Below are 6268 nucleotides of genomic sequence, written 5' to 3'. Positions count from 1 at the left end.
CCATAGCTCTATATGCTTCCAAAAAGTCCATTCTCAAGATCATATCAAACTCCACTATCTCTAAAGGAATTAAATCGGCCTTCAAATTAAATCCTTCCACTAACACTTCACAACCATTAAACACCCAATTTATTCTCATCACCTCACCGGAGGGTAGAGACACATGCCACTCGCCTGGAAGAGACGATGATGGCACATTGGCATGGAGGGCAAATCTACTAGACATGAATGAATGTGTGGCTCCGAGATCAATTAAAGTAAATGCAGGCTGACCAAAAATTAATAACGTACCAATGATGACATATGGAGAAGTACGACCCTCCTGCTAGGTCATAGCATGCAGTCTAGCGCGAGTCATGGGACGTCCACGCTGACCACCACCTCACTGAGAGCCACCTCTGGCCGAAGCACTGCCCTGGGCACCACTACTAGAGCCCCTAGCTGAAGACTGACCAACTGGCTGAGTAGGGGTGGGGGTGGTCCTCTGAGCCAACAATGGGCAATCTCTCCTGAAGTGGTCCTGACCGCCACACTCAAAGCACCCAGAAAATTGCTGCTGCCCATAAGAAAAAGTCTGGCTACCGGATGACCCGCCCTAGAAACTGCCACCCGAACCATACTGCCCAGACTGCTGCCTACCCAAATGACTCCGAGAAGGTCTCTTGAAACGTCCTTTATTCCTATTTCAAGGACCAGAGCTCGATCCCCCACTACTGCCACTACCAGCAGAAGACCCAGAAGTGGATGATGAAGCAGCCTTCTTGGATGGACCCTGACTAGGGCCACTGTAATCACGGGGCCGAGCACCATATCTCCCCCTGGACTCAATGGCCATGGCTGCACCAATTGCATCCGTAAAGGTCGGGTAAATTACCTCTGTCATCTTGTCTGCATACACCCCACCAAGTGCCCCAATGAACATCTCAATCCTGGTCTCCTCATCAAGAATTAAATATGACACATGGTAGCTCAGGGAAGTGAATCTTTCCTGGAACTCTATGATACCCTCATCATTCCTCTTCGACATATGCAGGAAATCCGACTGAATTCTGCTGCGGTGGACATGATTGAAATACTGCCCCAAGAAGAGAGTCTTAAACTGCTCCCACGACATATTCAGAGCATCCTCAACATTCCTGCTGGCAAGCAACCACCAGTAATGTGCTGAATCATCCAGAAAAGTCACTGCCATCTTTACCTTTCTTTCTTTTGGCAACTCAGTGATTGCAAAAGCATTTTCCATCTTGTCCACCCAATTGTGAGCATCAAAGGGTCCCTTGGCACCCTTGAACTCTCTGGCTCCAACATCATAAACTTCTCTCCTTTTCACCGTATGAGGGTGTGGAGCTCGATCCATGACATCCCTCAGCATATTTCCAATATCATCAACCAGTCCCCTGACCTCATTGCCCTCATCGGCATTGGTCGAAGTAGCCACACGGGGTTGCCGTGGGCGCGTATGAGGCATAGTACCTGAGGAAGAAGATATTTAGTAGTCCATAAACAAGACTAACACAACTATCACACATAGCCAATAACACATAGCATCAAAAGCATAAAATACCAATGAATCCGCCGCGGTCGAATCATCACTCTATAGACACTACGTGCTACTTAGGCAAATATGATAGTGACAAGGAAACAGGAAAAGGAAACCTAAAGCTCTGATACCAACTGACACGACCCACCCCGAATTTCACCCTGAAACCCGGAGTAAGTCATGAAGGGACCACCTCCAAGGAAAATATTACCGAAAATTCGGCACGACCTCCCTTGAAAATGGACAACCCTTCCTTAAGAAACCTGCAAACACTCCTATAATTCCCAAACCAACCTTAACTTCTGGAGCCTACGTGCTCCCCAAACACAACCACCACCAATAACAACGACACAACATCATCCAAACATCAAAACATAATTATCCAAATAAGATAACATAAATCCTCTGACAAATATTCTAAAATGTCAACAAGCCTTCGCCCACAACCGAAATAATATACATTAAACCCAAGTATTCAGAGCTACTAGACACTAGCGGAAGTAAGAAAACACCGGTAGGTTAAACAGGTAACCTACGGATGAAAGGTGGTGGAAATGCGGGTGACTATGCCTCGTCTCCTACTAGGTCCAACCCGTACTCTGCAGACTGGGCATTTTAAAACGAAGGGTCCAGGGAAAAACATTTAATAACGTTAAGGTGAGTGGACAAAAATAAATTAATAAAAATATTTATGCTTCCCCATTTTAATTTCCAAAGAAAATATACTGCATGCGGCAGCTCAAAAGCGCTCAACTCATAAACTGGCAATTTCACGACTAGCTCCGGCTAGTCACCAACTCAAACAAAATGGAGCCTAGCTCTCAGGCTAAATTATATATAATCATATATTCGTATGTATGTACACTCGTCAGACTCCTTGTATGAATCCTAGAAATAATTTAGAAAAATAGAAATTCATACAAGGTTATAACGCTGGCGTCTAACGCTCACGTTGCGCCATAATGGTATTTTTCCTCATTATGACCGAAGAGGACGATGTATTTATATACGTGTGGACTCCCTATATGAAAACCTAAATAAACCAGAAAAGAAAGTAGTTTTCATATAGGGCTATGACGCTAGTGTCTAACACTCACGTCACGCCATAATGGTATTTTACCTCATTATGACGGACTAAGAACGTATGGCTAGCTAGCATTTATATACATACTATACTCATAATATCCATTAAACATATCCACCGAAAATCTCATTTTCGGGATCTCTCCAAAGGAGGAAAATTGCCAAATATCTGAGAAAGAAAGAAATCTCAGAAAAAGAAATAAATGATCAACAAGATAATTCATCGCATGCTTTTCAATTTAAAACAAAGGTCCACTCACAAATTAGGCCTAAGCCTGATGACGCTCCGAGGCTTCCTCTGCTCAGGCCTCCTCTTGTTCTGTTCCAAATATATAATTAATTTCCCACTAAAATCCAATAATTAAACACAATGGGAAAAATTAAACGTGAGCCTCCCACACACTCATCATTGCCCAACTTCGCCATTCCTAACTCAATATGGCTCAAACTACACAGAACATACCGGCAGCCCTAATTACAACTTCCCCCAGAAAATGACTTAAATCCTACGGCCGGATTCTACATTAATTAACCGCCAAAAATACCAAACTTCGGAAATTCACAAACCCAACCAAAACTCATCCAAAAATTCCATAATTCACTTCAATAAACTCCCCTTAATATTTCAAATTTAAAAACATTAAAATCTCCTAACCGGCGCCGGCACCAGCAGCGACGGCCGGAGGCCGATTCCAGCAACCTCAAATTCCTACCAAATTTTAACAGAAACTTCCTCTCCACTCCCTCTACAACTTTCTTAACTAGCACAAACACAAATTCCAAGCCTAGCTAGGGAAATCGAACACAAACACCTAAAGAGCCCTAGGATTTCAACTTTGAATTTCTCCTTACCTAGCTCAAGAGGGAGTGAGACCTTTGAAGGGGTTGCTGCATAGGAGGAGGGCTACAAAACGAGCCAAGGATCACCGGCTTTGGTGGCCGGAGGAGGGAGCTCCGGGGAGTGAAGCACCACGGCAGTCGGCCCTTTCGGGGGAGAGTACTCCTTCACGGCGGCGCTAGGGCGGCTATCACCGGTCCAGGGAGATAGCTGGGTCGGAGGCCGACAGTTTGGGACCGGAGCGGCGGTGAACAGTGGCCGGACGACGGTAGGCGGACGGCCGGAAGTTCGCCGGGGAGAGGGAGCTTAGGGGAGGCTCGGGAGGAAGAGGAGAAGAAAAGAGAGAGAAAAGAAAGAGAGGGAAATGGGTTTGGGTCTCACCCAACCGATCCAACCTTATAACTATACCCAACTCCACCAAAAATTTACACCCCAAATTAATACCCCAATAAAAATTACCTTTTACTAGCTAAAATTTACCATTTTTACCGTCATCATATTTTTCTCATACTAATAACTCTCCGAAATAATCGTCCCCCAAAACCCCTGTAGGGACCAATTAAACTATACCTCAATGACGGAGACGGTAAAATTTTTATTATAACCAAGCTAGTAAATAAGGTAAAAATTTAAGGATCGGGATGTGACAGATATGGAAGGAAAATGGTTGTTTTGACCTTTTTGCTCATGTCGGATCAGTGGCTCAGGGAAAGGATTTAGAATGGTTTGGATTAATTTGTTGGAAGTTATGGCAATGGAGAAATGATAGAATTTACGGTAAGGAAGGAAGGTTGTGTGATAGAATGCTTAGAGGCTGCATGGAATTGGTGGGAGGTCTGGAGAAGGTGTTGGGAGGTTAATTTGAGCAATGAAAATCTTGAGCAGAGAAGCAATCAAGAGAGGTGGGAGGAATGGATAAAACCAAGGACTAGTATGATCAAATTGAATGTGGGTGGAGGTTTGGATCAGATGAAAAATATGTTTGGTACAAGAGCTATCTGTAGAGACGATCAAGGACAGTGTGTTGGAATTTTAGCAGTGCCAAGGAGGGGGTCTATTAGTCCATTCAATTGTGAGCTAATGGCATTGAGAAATGGTCTTCTTTTTTGCCTCAAAGAAGGTCTCGTTCACATTGAGGGGGAAACATGTTGTCAAGTAATAATTGGGGTTATCAACACTTCAGAGGTGGATCTGATTGAGCATAAACGAAGCAGTGGTAGATGAAATTAAAACCCTTTGTAGTCTTTTTCAGTCTTTCAGTTTGGGTTTTGTCCCTAGAAGTAGTAATAAGGCAGCACATAATATTGTTAAGTTTGTCATTTCTGCTCTGTTTCCAACTTATTGGTGGAAGATAGATGGAACCAGACTAGCTTAGCTCTATTCTTGTAGCTGATCTTTGTAGTCATTAGTAGAGTTGGAGTGTGGTACTCTTCCTTATGATGTAGGGTTTAATGAGGCCATGTTATATTCTTGGTTGTAAGTTCTTTTTCTCATGGAATGGATGAATATGTTTTGATGAAAAATAAATAAATAAAAGAACGATCATGATTAAAAATAAAAATCAAAGGCCAAACTGATTTTGGATCCTAAAAAATTTAGGGGATAAACAAAATTTAATTGTATAAAATTCAAAGCCTTGTGAGTCAAGACCAAAAAACGTTATGATGTGAGATAACCATTGTTCACGTTAGAGAGAGAGGCTTTGCCTTCTCTCTAAAATTTCAAGCTTTCTCATCTTTCAGCCTTCCTTTTAAAATTTCAAGCTTTCTCATCTTCCAACCTTCCTTTTGCTTAGATCTCCTTCACGTAGGTGGTGATTCATCATCCTTGTGGTGATTCCTCATTCCTAGTGGTGATTCCTGACCCTAATTAAGTGGTGATTTTCTCTTCGTTTTACCTTTAATTTCGGTCTTTGTAAACCAAATCTGTGTTCATTTCTTAGATCTAAAACTCTAGGATATACTCACAGATCCGTTCTTAAGATGATTTGCAGACTTTTGTCATCCTATGTTACTCAAGATCTTGAAACCACGAACAAAGCTCGTTCTTCTTTTCTACCTTGCCATGCCATGGAGGATTTCGTATCCTTCTGCAACCACCTCAACAAATATGAGTTTCCTCGGCTGAGATCTTTTTTGGTTTGGTTGTGGGTGTTCCTCTATACGAGATTTTCTCGTAATCGGTCAATTGGAGATCGAATGTATGGCGGCTCCAACCGTATCCTCACCTCTACAGACCACCTTGGTTCTCTATCCACACTTGCGACTTCAGTCGTAGCTTCGGCGACGAATCTTTTTCGACGGTTGTGAGATGGAGTTGAAGAAAAAGTCTTGTTTAGGGTTTGGGTGTTTTGGGCTGCTTGGGCTTTTACTTTGTAGGCTTTATTTTTTGTAGTTTAATTTGTGTTTCTTTTGTCTTGATTTCTTTATGAATTAGAGACTCTGAGTGACTTGTTTATGGGCATGCCCATGACTTTGTTTGGGCCTCCTATTTGTCTTTGGACATTTATAAATATGTTTCACGATAAAAAAAATAAAACCAAAAAACATTAAAAGTAAATTGACGATAATTATTAGCCATGCGTGAGGTGCATTAGATATAATATAAGGAAAATATCCATTTAGTTAAAATCAGGGTTTTAATAGCTCATTCCAATGAAAAAGTTTTAACATATATAGCCCATCCCAATGATTTTGATGAAAAAGACAACGCTACCCTCCATATCATAACTACCCTCATCTCTTTCTCTTTCCCATCATCTAACCTCTCTTTTTTCCCGATCTGGTTTTCTTCTCTCTCTCTCTCTC

The sequence above is a fragment of the Fragaria vesca genome, linkage group LG5 (genome assembly GCF_000184155.1).
Source record: "Fragaria vesca subsp. vesca linkage group LG5, FraVesHawaii_1.0, whole genome shotgun sequence".
Lineage (NCBI taxonomy): Eukaryota > Viridiplantae > Streptophyta > Magnoliopsida > Rosales > Rosaceae > Fragaria > Fragaria vesca.
The sequence above is the reverse complement of the archived record's forward strand: the minus strand, read 5'-3'. Positions refer to the sequence as shown.